Source organism: Gekko japonicus, unplaced genomic scaffold, assembly GCF_001447785.1.
Source record: "Gekko japonicus isolate JY-2015 unplaced genomic scaffold, Gekko_japonicus_V1.1 scaffold582, whole genome shotgun sequence".
Taxonomy (NCBI): domain Eukaryota; kingdom Metazoa; phylum Chordata; class Lepidosauria; order Squamata; family Gekkonidae; genus Gekko; species Gekko japonicus.
This window is the reverse complement of record NW_015174292.1, coordinates 506955-519028: the sequence shown is the minus strand read 5'-3', so window position 1 is coordinate 519028 and position 12074 is coordinate 506955. Positions and strand designations below refer to the sequence as shown.

At 43.5% G+C, this 12074-nt stretch overlaps 1 protein-coding gene across 2 annotated transcripts in view; it reads left to right on the top strand.

Moving 5' to 3' along the window:
• The window catches only part of LOC107121180 (core histone macro-H2A.1), a 71257-nt gene that overhangs the window by 399 nt on the left and 58784 nt on the right, over positions 1-12074 (top strand). The gene's annotated exons all lie outside the window — the stretch shown is intronic.

Genomic DNA, 12074 nt, shown 5'->3' with positions numbered 1-12074 from the left:
CTTGGGTATGTTGTGGGGCTGGCCGGGGGGGGGTGGGTGGCGGAGGTGGGGCAAAAAAGGAGAGAGAGAGCGTGACTGAACCGAGAGGGTTCGTGGAGAGCTGAGGCACTGTCCTGTGTCCTTAAGGAAACCAGGAAATAAAGCCGCCGCCGCCCCCTTCCCAGGGTGTCAGTTTTATCTCGATTTTGATGGCACCTAGACCAGGAGGTCTAGTAATGGCTTTGGAAAGTGGCCAGTGGGTTCTAAGAATACATGCTCGTTGCACCATGATGGTACAAGGCAGGGTTGCTTTTTTGCTCTGGCTCCCGCTTTCCCTCCCTCCCTCCCTCCCTCCCTCCCTCCGCACTTCGGGTCATTGGGCAGGAGAAGATAATTTACAGAGACTGCCAAAAGAATAGCTGGGAAGCAACGGAGGACATATTTGGTACGTTTCACTTTCACATGACGGGGATAACCGTGGCCCAAAGTTGCTTGTGTGCACATTGGGAAGGGCTTGAACTTCCAGGAGCGTCTTAAACCCCTGACTCAAAGAGACGGAGGCAGCTTAGAAAAAGACCAAGATTGGGCACCACACGGGGTCTTTTATAAAGCTTTCTGGGGCTTGTGGTAGTTGTGTCTACTGCTTTTGACTGCCTCCTGCAGTGTGTGATGGAGGAGGGGGATTCTTGCAGAGGGCTGCAGAGAATTAAGGAGGAAGTGCTGAAAAGGAGTAAATGCGCAATGCATGACATAATAAACAAAATGCATCCAGTGCCCCTTTGCTGTGCGAGATACAAGCCACTTAAACAGGCCTGGCTCTGTTCATTTCATTTACTCTCAAGTGTCCCATTGCTTTTAGGTGGACTGCCTGAGTCTCGTCTTGAATGTACACTAGTGTACAGTTTTGCATATTTTGTCTGGTGTTTGTTTCCTTGCCATATATGTGCAACAAAGTATTTAAGCTTTGATGGAGGAAGGACAAATTGTGACTGTAGCACAAATCATAAATGAATCCATGTATGCTGTTGTAGAGCTTTGGGTTTCAAAGTATATTCGAGTTATACCAGTTTATCCTGATTCCATCCATTTGCCCAAAGAGTTAATATTTCTGCCTGTGATTATTATAAGGCTGTCACTTAGCAACAGGTGAGCAGGGATTGCTAAATTCATGCCCCTCCCTCTTGTGTCCATAAGGGTTCGAGCAGAACCAATCAAAAAGCAAGTAAGCCTGTAATTAGTGAATTAACACCTGAGGTTGTGTGTGTGTGACTGAGATGCTGCATTTAACAAAACAACTGTATTTTGATTTAGTATCCAAAGGTTAATTGGAGTAGTGGTAATTGAATTAAAAAGATATATTAGTTAATGCAATCACAGGAAACAATTTGGGCATATGTCAAATATACCCCAATACTTTACATCTGAGGTTGTTTTGTTTTAGTGTAAGGGGGCGGGGAGAAATTAAGTTGCACACTGTTTCCATGGACTTAACATTTAAAAACATTTGAGCTTGATACACATGTGGCCTAATTCTTCCCTAGACTTATGCTAGTGTAATTGAGAACAGAATTTGAACCAGTGACATTACATTTTGGAAAATACAGCTCAAGGGTTCCTAACTTTAGCACAAAGTCATGCATGCTCTATCGATTAGAAAATATATCAAAAATTTATAGAGTCACAGGAATATAATGTGCACTTTTGGAATGCTTCCAGTGCCATAAAATTCTATCGAATAAAGGAAAATTATATGAGACAAAAGGGTATTATTTTAAAATAGTAAATTAAAGAGGCACTTACATTGGTAATTTCTGTGATAGGAGTAAAATATAGTAATCCTTCTAACCTAACCTGTAACCAATACTTCAGAATTCTCAGAATAGTTGAGGAAATCAAGGGAAATTTATTCAGTTTGCATAATTAGTTCTGATTGCATTTTTTTTAACAGTCTGTGAGTTTGTGGCAGAAACTAGATGACAGATACAACATAATTTTATGTAGTAGTTCTGTCCACGAAAACATGAACCTGCCTTCTACTGAATCAAATCATCCATTGTTCTGGTCTGCCACCATAGGTTTCTTCTATTCTCTCTGCTCTGAAAAGACAGGGAACGATGGGCATCAGTCACTAGCTGTGTGTAGTTACATGACTGGATCTCCAAATGTGTTTTGGCTCTGAAAAACAGCCATGCAGAAGGCTGGCATGAATAGGGGCTGCACTGATGGGGTGTGTGTGTTTCTTATTCCACACAGTATTCCCTACTTAAAAGTAGGGGAGGGAAAAGGTACTCATAGTTTTCCTGTCCTTTTCTCATACTGAGGCTAAAAAGCAGTACCACGAATGGCAATTTCAATTAGAGAAATGGTTTGGGGGAAATTAATTCCTCTTCCACAGCATCATAGCCCTGATCCACATACACCCCTTCCCTAAGTAGTTGTTTTAAACAGAGTGATTTGGGAGATTCAGCTGTGGAATTTCATTATCATAGGTCTAGGAGGACGGAGGGTGAGAGCTTCACACACCACTCAGTCAGAACTTCCTTCTTGAGGGTTTGCTTTGTTGTTCAGTCGCACAGTCGAGTCCGACTCTTCGCGACCCCATGGACAATCTCCCGCCAGGCTCTCCTGTCTTCCGCCGTCCTCCGAAGTTGGCTCAATTTCATGTTCGTTGCATCGCTGACACTGTCTAACCATCTCATCCTTTGCCGTCCCCGTCTTCTTTGACCTTCAATCTTTCCCAGCATCAGGGTCTTTTCCAGTGAGTGCTCCCTTCTCATTTGGTGGCCAAAGTATTTGAGCTTCAGTTTCATTATCTGGCCTTCCAGGGAACAGTCAGGGTTGATTTCTTTGAGGATTGACTGATTTGTTCTTCTTGCAGTCCAAGGGACTCTCAAGAGTCTTCTCCAGCACCATAGTTCAAAAGAATCTATTCTTCGGCGCTCGGCCTTCCTTATAGTCCAACTCTCACAGCCATACATGACTACTGGGAATACCATTGCTTTGACCATGCGGACTTTTGTTGGCAGGGTGATGTCTCTACTTTTTATCATGCTGTTTAGGTTCGCCATCGCTTTCCTCCCAAGGAGCAGGCGTCTTTTAATTTCATGGCTGCAGTCACAGTCTGCGGTGATCTGGGATCCCAGGAACGTGAAGTCTGTCACTACTTCCACGACTTCCCCTTCTATTTGCCAAGGAGTGATGGGGCCGGATGCCATGATCTTAGTTTTTTTGATGTTGAGCTTCAAGCCCACTTTTGCGCTCTCCTCTTTTACTCTGAGCAAGAGGCTCTTTAGATCCTTTTCACTTTCAGCCATTAGAGTGGTATCATCTGCATATCTGAGGTTGTTGATCTTTTCCCCAGCAATCTTAATTCCCGCTTGTGATTCATCCAGGCCAGCATTTCGCATGATGTACTCTGCATATATATTAAATAAGCAAGGCGACAATATACATCCTTGTCGTACTCCTTTTCCTATGCTGAACCAATCAGTTGTTCCATATCCGGTTCTAACTGTCGCTTCTTGGCCCTTATACAGGTTTCTCAAGAGACATGTGAGGTGGTCTGGTACTCCCATCTCTTTAAGGACCTGCCATAGTTTGTTGTGATCCACACAGTCAAAAGCTTTAGCATAGTCAATGAAGCAGAAGTAGATATTTTTCTGGTACTCTCTTGCTTTCTCCATAATCCAGCGAATGTTGGCAATTTGATCTCTAGTTCCTCTACCTCTTCGAAACCCAGCTTGTACTTCTGGTAGTTCTCTATCCACGTACTGTTGAAGCCTAGCTTGTAGGATCTTGAGCATGACCTTGCTAGCGTGTGATATGAGTGCAATTGTGCGATAGTTTGAACATTCCTTGGCATTGCCCTTCTTTGGGATTGGAATGTATACTGATCTTTTCCAATCCTGTGGCCACTGTTGCGTTTTCCAAATTTGCTGGCAAATGGAGTGCAGCACTTTAACAGCATCATCTTCTAAGACTTTGAATAGCTCAGCTGGAATACCATCACCTCCACTAGCTTTGTTGTTAGCAATGCTTTCTAAGGCCCATTTAACTTCACATTCCAGGATGTCTGGCTCGAGGTCAGTGATTATACCGTCGTGGTTGTCAAGGACATCGAGGTCTTTCTTGTATAGTTCTTCTGTGTATTCTTGCCATCTTTTCCTAATCTCTTCTGCTTCTGTTAGGTCCCTACCGTTTTTGTCCTTTATCATGGCCAGCTTTGCATGGAACGCTCCCTTGATTTCTCCAACTTTCTTGAAGAGATCTCTAGTCCTTCCCATTCTATTGTTTTCTTCTATTACTTTGCACTGTTCATTCAGGAAGGCCTCCTTATCTCTCCTTGCTGTTCTCTGGAAATCTGCGTTCAGTTGGGTAAATCTTTCCTTTTCGCCTTTGCCTTTCGCTTTCCTTCTTTCCTCTGCTATTTGTAAAGCCTCATCAGAAAGCCACTTTGCTTTCTTACATTTCTTTTTCTTTGGGATGGTGGTGATTGCTGCCTCCTGTACGATGTCACGAACCTCTGTCCATAGTTCTTCAGGCACTCTATCTATCAAATCCAGACCCTTGAATCTATTCTTCACCTCTACTGTATATTCATCAGGGATGCGATCTAGGTCAAACCTGAATGGCCTCGTGGTTTTCCCAATTTTCTTCAGTTTAAGTCTGAATTTTGCAATGAGTAGCTCATGATCTGAACCACAGTCAGCTCCAGGTCTTGTTTTTACTGACTGGATAGAGCTTCTCCATCTTTGACTGCAAATTATATAGTCAATCTGATTTCGGTGTTGCCCATCTGGTGATGTCCATGTGTAGAGTCGCCTCTTAGGTTGTTGGAAAAGGGTGTTCGCTATGACCAGTGTGTTCTCTTGACAAAACTCTGTTAACCTTTGCCCTGCTTCATTTTGCTTTCCAAGGCCAAACTTGTCTGTTATTCCAGTTACCTTTTGACTTCCTACTTTAGCATTCCAGTCCCCTATGATGATGAGGACATCATTTTTTGGTGTTAGTTCTAGGAGGTGTTGTATGACCATGTCAAGCTTACCTTGATTCATAGATCTTACATTCCAGGTTCCTATGTAGTATTGTTCTTTGCAGCATTGGACTTTCCTTTCACCATCAGACACATCCACAACTGAGGGTCCTTTCGGCTTTGGCCCAGCCGCTTCACTCTTTCTGGGGTTACTTGTACTTGTCCTCTGCTCTTCCTCAGTAGCATATTGGACACCTTCCGACCTGAGGGGCTCATCTTCCGGCGTCATATCTTTTAGCCTTTTGATACTGTCCATGGGGTTTTCTTGGCAAAAATACTGGAGTGGGTTGCCATTTCCTTCTCCAGGTGGATCACGCTTGGTCTGAGTTCTCTGCTGTGGCCTGTCCGTCTTGGGTGGCCCTTCACGGCATAGCCCACAGCTTCATTGAACTGCGCAAGCCCCCTCGCCACGACAAGGCAGTGATCCATGAGGGGTTTGCTAGTGTAGTGCTATTGTTACTCTCCTGGCTCCAGAACAGTGAGAAATAGTGGAGGACAAGAAGGGGAAACCGTGATACTCACGGGGGGGGGAGCTCCACGTGGAGGAGGAGATCCTTCTCCCCTTCCCCCCCCCCCAATGACGAGGCCCGTGCGGCTCCCAGCCGCTGGGTCCACCAAGCCTTCTCCCTCCTCCCCCCCGGCACCGAGGCCTGAGCTTGGCCCGCCAAGCTTTCTCCTTCCCCTCCCCCCCAGTGGTGAGGCCTGAGCAGCTCACAGCCGCTGGCCCACCAATCCTTCTCCCGCCCCTTCCTGCCCCAGCAGTGGTGGCGGTGGGACAGTTGCCAGGGCATTCTTTGCGCATGCACAGGGAACGCTCTTGTACTTTTGGGGGGATTTAAGTAAACTTTTTAGATTTTTCTGCACATCTGGGGATTGCCCCGAATGTGCAGGAAAATCTCTTTGCCCCCTAGGTGCCCCCGATGTGCGGATTTAGATATCCGCACGCAGGGGGCGCCTTGGCTATTAGATATATAGATGGGCAACGGAGCTCAAGACAAGGCAGCGGAATGTGGTAGACTGAATGCCAGGTGGTTGAAGGAAATGGAGTAGGGGGAGAGCCAATGTTGTGTCATAGGCAGAGTACTGGAACAGTTCAGGGTTCAAATCTGCACTTAACCATGAAGCTTGTTGAGTGATCTTGGGCTGATGACACTTTCTCACCCTAAGCCACCTCATGGTTTTTGTTAAGATGAAATGGAATAATCCCATGTGGTGCCACTCTTGAGTTACTTTGGAAAAAACTAAATAAAATACACTTTAGTTTGCAAAGCTAGAACAGTAAGATCTGACTGTTCTAACTGAACTCCCAGGTCCAATGGTACGAAAGAGAAGATGATTAAAAAAATAAATAACAAATGTCTCTTGGCATTTATCCAGTCCCAGGAGATCATTATCTGGTGACAGTGTCCCATTGATGCCATAACAGATAGCTAGAGAAATCTGCCATTTGTGTATCATCATGCATATGTGCACTTACCTTGTAAGAGACAAGCCACCGGCTCATACTCGATTAGCATGAATGCTAATTGCTCTGTTGAAACAAACTCAGCATCTGATTGTCTATTAATAGCCTGTTATTAGCTTTGACCCTCTTACCAAGCATTAGCTCGACTTTTAACACATGTTATTCTGATACTAGCCTGGCCACTGTGAATTGTGTGACACAAGCACTGACACAAGCACAGCAAACACCACACATGTGTCTTTCTGGAAGGGGTTTTGGTGATCAAATATAGGGAAGAACTGCAAACGGTTACCCTTCCTGGGCACTTGGGATATGGAACAGTTTAGATGTTTTGGAAATAAAATAAATGAAATGAAGATGAGAGTTCATGAAGGTTCTGCACAATAACTCCTGGGCAGCCAGATCGTATCCGTGGCTGTAGATGTCGCAGTATAAGCCAAGACTAGACTACCATATGCAGAGCTGCATCTGAATCAAAGCATTCCAGCTGGATTCTGCCTACCTCTAGTGCGCTCCTTTCCAGGGATTGCCCCCATGTCTTTTGGCATTATGTGCCACGCACCACTGAAAGACCCATTCTTCTCTCCATCCTTTCTCTGCCATTTCCCAAACACCAGTACCAGGGACTGCTGTGGGGCCAGTAGGGAGGGCCGAGAGTCAAGATGTCCCTTTGCTTTAGTGCTGGATGTCCTGTGCTCTGTTACCAGTGTATAGGTCTGAACACTTAATCTTGCTGCTGGAAAAAGTAAAAACAATATTGTATAGTACATCAAACAGAGATGTGTTAACAGCTCTCCAATAATCAGTAATTTGGCATTTGCTGACTAATGTATTCAAGGAACTTGTTCTGAATACCACACTCTGTACATAAGGTATTTTTCTTGTTTACAGTGTAGGTTATTGTTTAATACTAATTAGAGCTATTTGTAGTACTGCAGGGGACAAAACCCCCTCCAATTTGCAGGAAATGTGTTAACTGTGCAGAAACTATATGTTGTAGATTGTTTCATTTTTATGAGGAACCCTTGCGCAATTAAATGAAATGTGGGTGAAATAATTTGGAAACCCAGCCTTAGAAGCTAGGATGAAAATTTATTACAATTGGTTCAACTCTAGTGACCAACTTAGTGCCACTCAAGGATGCTGAAATATGTATATCTAATCATTTTGCTTCAAGCTAGGTTCCAAATGTTAATACAACTAGAATTCAGGTTACTCCACCATTGACCATTGACCTTAAAAGTAGGATCAGGAGTGAGAGAATTGAATGCTGATCTGTACAGAGCAAAAGTATTTGATTGATTTAGGGTGGTTGTCTGCACAAAGGACTTGTCATCACTACAGCTGTTTCACAGGATTGCTTTGACTACAGTAGCATATCTAAGGCGAGACAAGAACTCCCCATCAGGGACTGCTGTGATTATGAATGTCACAAGCATCCCAGTGTATAGATGCCTTGCTCAAGCAGGATATGATTTCCTTGCAAAACTGTAAAAAAAAAGAAAACAGATGTCCAGTGGCTTCTTAAAGACGAACCACATTTATTCTAGCATGAATTTTCATGAGTCTGAGCTCACATTGTCAGATACAAAGCATCTGAGTAAGTCAGCTCTGAGCTTCTGTTTTATTTTGCTGCAGTAGATCCCAATATTATGGTCTAATTTCATTCCTGGGAAATAGAAAGAGAGGGCCGCATCAGATATTTGGAGGAAATTTCTGTCTGGAGCTCCCAGGGATTTTCTAAAAAAAACTTACTTACAGGGGTGGATTAAGGTCAGTGCCCTAAGCACTGACCGATCTTGGTGCCCCCTCCTTTTGTGCACCACTTAACTGAACATGCTTCATTTTTGACGTTTACATGGGGCTGAAATTAAAAAGGGGCAGAGAGGGTCATTGAAATGACTGTCATGACAACTGAATTTGGATCCAGCATTTTACTTTTAAACACATGCATTTTACTTTTAAACATAGCCTATGACACTGCACCTCACCAACAAAAACAGAAGATAACCCTAGGGTGCACCATGATCAATTTGCACTAGTTTTATCAATTTTTTTTTACAAATCTTCATTGTTTTTTCTTTTATTTTCACTGTTTTCCCAACTTTGTGGTGCCCCCTTTGGCCCTGGTGCCCTAAGCATGTGCTTAGTCTGCTTAATGGTTAATCCGCCCCTGCTTACTTCCCATGGGGGACCATGCACCTGAGAATGGAGCTTAAAAAATTGCTGTGACCTCCAGACCCAGAATTCCCAGCACATACTTCATTGTGGCCCTTGAACGGAGATTTGGATGCCTTAAGAATGGATGAGTTTGTGTTTGACCTTGCATCTCCTACCTGCACTATCAGCTTATTTCTTGAACCACAATTGAATTTCTTATTAAAGCTATTGTGTGCTGATACATAAAATGACTCCATTAAGATAGACTGAGAAGCACTGTACACAGAGGCAACCACAGGCTTGCCATCATGTGTTTTTACTCAAATGGGAATGGCAGCCAGTCCACACTCCATGAGGAAAGTACTTTGCACGTGTGTTTGACACATTTATATTTTTCATTGTAAATAGTACATTTTAAAACATTTACATCTGTAATATATAGAACATAAATAAATAAATAAATACATAAATAAATATGAAATGGCTCTGAACATAAACTTTTCCTTATCTAATCAAAATATTATGCCATGACCTTTTCTCCTGTGGCAGAATAAAATTCATTGGGCTTTTGTGATCTGTGTAGTATCATATGTCTTTTCTTTGCTTGATACAAGCTGTATCATGTTCTGAGTTTGAGCTTGGAGCATGCTACTCTTTTACAAAAAAAGTAAAAAATAATATACCAGTTCTAAATAAAAAATTTATAAGTATAAAAATATAAATATTAAATACATATGAACTATATTAAATATTCCAGTGTTAAAACAGACAACTTAGAGCAGTGATGTTAACCCTCCAGATGAATTGTGTGTCTTTTTAGAGCTGCCTTTTGGGGGGGGGGAGGGGTTGCTGCTTTTTGTAAGGTCTATGTTACTGGTGCACATGTGTAGAGAGCAAAATGTCATGCCTCCTGTCCAGAGAAGCAGCAAGATAGTTAGGCATGGTCAGTACTTTAAAGGTTCCTCAATTCTTTGGCTTGTTCCTCACTATGGTTCACCTCCTGGTGCTCAGTTTATGTTTCCTGTGTTAGATTCTTATAGTATGCTGCTCATGGTCCTGATCTTAATTACTTGGAGCTGCCTTACATTGAATCAGACCATTGGTACATCAAGGTCAGTATTGTCTACTCTGACAATACTGGCTGTAGCTCTTCAGGGCTCCAATCAGATGTCTTTCACATTCCCTGCAGTTTGCTCTTTTTAACTGGAGATCCCAGGGATTGAACCTGACACCATCTGCATGCTAAGTAGATGTTCTACCACTGAATGACAGCCCCTCCCCTCCCCTTTGACCCTGGTGAGGTCATAATTCTATGTCCCCTCATCTTGTCACATGTCTGATGTCACATGAGTTCCTGTCATGTGCTTGCAGCTCAGTGGCTCCCATGCTCAGTGGGTCCCAGGCCTTGAAATGTTGAAAATTCCATTGGAGTGTATAGAGTAGTTCAACGTTTGTTTTTAGAGCTTCTGTGTCATGTCAGCACATATCAGAAATCATATTGCAGAAGTTGCAAAATGTCAGTTTGAATTAGGCAAACTTGCTTTTACTTCATTTTGTGATAACCAAGGTGCCTGATACAAATATTGATAGATTCTGGTGGCACAGAGAAAGCGTAGAAGAGAAATGGGACAATACAGGGGAAACGATTAATGGAGAGAACATGCAAACAAAATTCTAAACATAGACACGATGATTTAATAATAGCCAAGAGGTGGGAAAATGCTTTGGGGGGGGGAACACTGTGAAAAGGCTCCCCTTTGTGCCAGGCCAGTTTGGGGTCAGAAGGCGATTTTCCTGTGGTTAATATACACCACTGGGTTTTCCTTTGGCTTATAAAATGTTGTTTATAAAGCTGTCTCTCTCCATAGGGGTGAAAGAAAAAGCCACTACAGGCTTGTTTTACAGGAAATCAAAGGTTTAGGAATTTGAACTAGTTTTCTAAACCACTAGCCCTCAGAAGAGCCATGGTTTGTGAGCTTTTTAATCACCACTCTCCAAGGAGTTTTTGAACATTTTAATTTAATACCTATACTCTTGCAAAAACACAAAAAAACATGACAGGCATTTGGCAGATCTATCAGCAACAAATCTGGGTAGGGTAGTAAATTAACATGCAATTGTTGGACATCAGTCATGGGTGTCGAGTCCAATTATATTTGTAGGAAGGAAGTTGTCATATTGAAGTTTGTGGAACTCCTGTAGGGGAGTGAAGTAAAACAGCATGATTGATGGGGATATAGATTCCACAGTTTCAGATCCCAGTAACTGCTTAATTGCACATCCTCACCCTTTCCTAAAGAGATAAATGAAGCAAACAGTATTAACTTGCTGTCAGGCCTCACTGGGGTATAGCCTTGGAATCTGGTTTCAGGGCTCAGTCCTGCCACGTGTGAGCCTCTAATAATGACTAGTGAGCCTGTGACCATCTGTAGAGTGCCTTTTGCTCTTCCCTGAATACCCACAGCTTTTATTTATTTAACATATCTGGGACTCCTGGGCTGTGTTCAGACACCACAAGAAGCTCCAGCTACATCTTGGTTGAAAGACAGTGACTAGCCGACTTCCGGTCTGCCAAGATGGCGAATTAACGCATTCCGCGACCGTGCGGAGTGGTCGGCAGCTTCTTTTGACAGCTTGGGCTGTTTCCAGCCCGACGCAGCACTCCCCAGCGAGGGGGGGTGACAAGCAGGCAGCTGTGCCCAAGAGGGAGTGGTAGGTTGGCTCGATCAAGCTTTCCAAGAAGCTTGTATCGGGCTTTGATCTCCTCCCGCGAAGAGGGCGAATGCCAGCAGCACTCCAGAAGCTGATCGAGTTGATATATCAACATAAATCCGCCACCAGCAGATCTCTTGATGATGGGAAACAACAAGTGAGTGAAAAGAAGTAATGACAATCCCGTTTTTGATCGCGCTAGATAACAAAACCGTTTCGCTTACCTGAACTGAGATATATTTAAAGCTAAATCAAGCTGATAAGCGTAGCGCAACTAGAGAATCCCAGAAAGCCGGTTTTGGGAAAAAAAGCGAGTTGATTGAAGGTTTTAAAATCGAAAAACAGACCATTGTTGTACATTCCTGCGGTGAGAGCTGAGATAAGTGCGCAACTTAAGGGAGAAACTGACGATTTGTATCGCGAGGATAGAGGTCGGGAGGCCGGAAGAACTGTTCCGATCAACGAGACACACAACGGAGCGCCTAGAAGGGTAAACTGTGACAGGAAGTCGATCGGAAAGGTAAGAGGACGGACCGGATGTGAGCGTGTGCCCAATGTCCGGCTGAAGAAATGAAACTGACCTACTCTACCTCTTAAAACCAGCGATATGTTGCGCCCGACATTTTGTGGAGGACCAAAATAGAAAATTAATTTTTGAAGAGAAACGGAGAAGCTTTGAGAGGCGAAAATAGACGGAATCTGCCTGTGGGTGTCTAAGAACTCGAA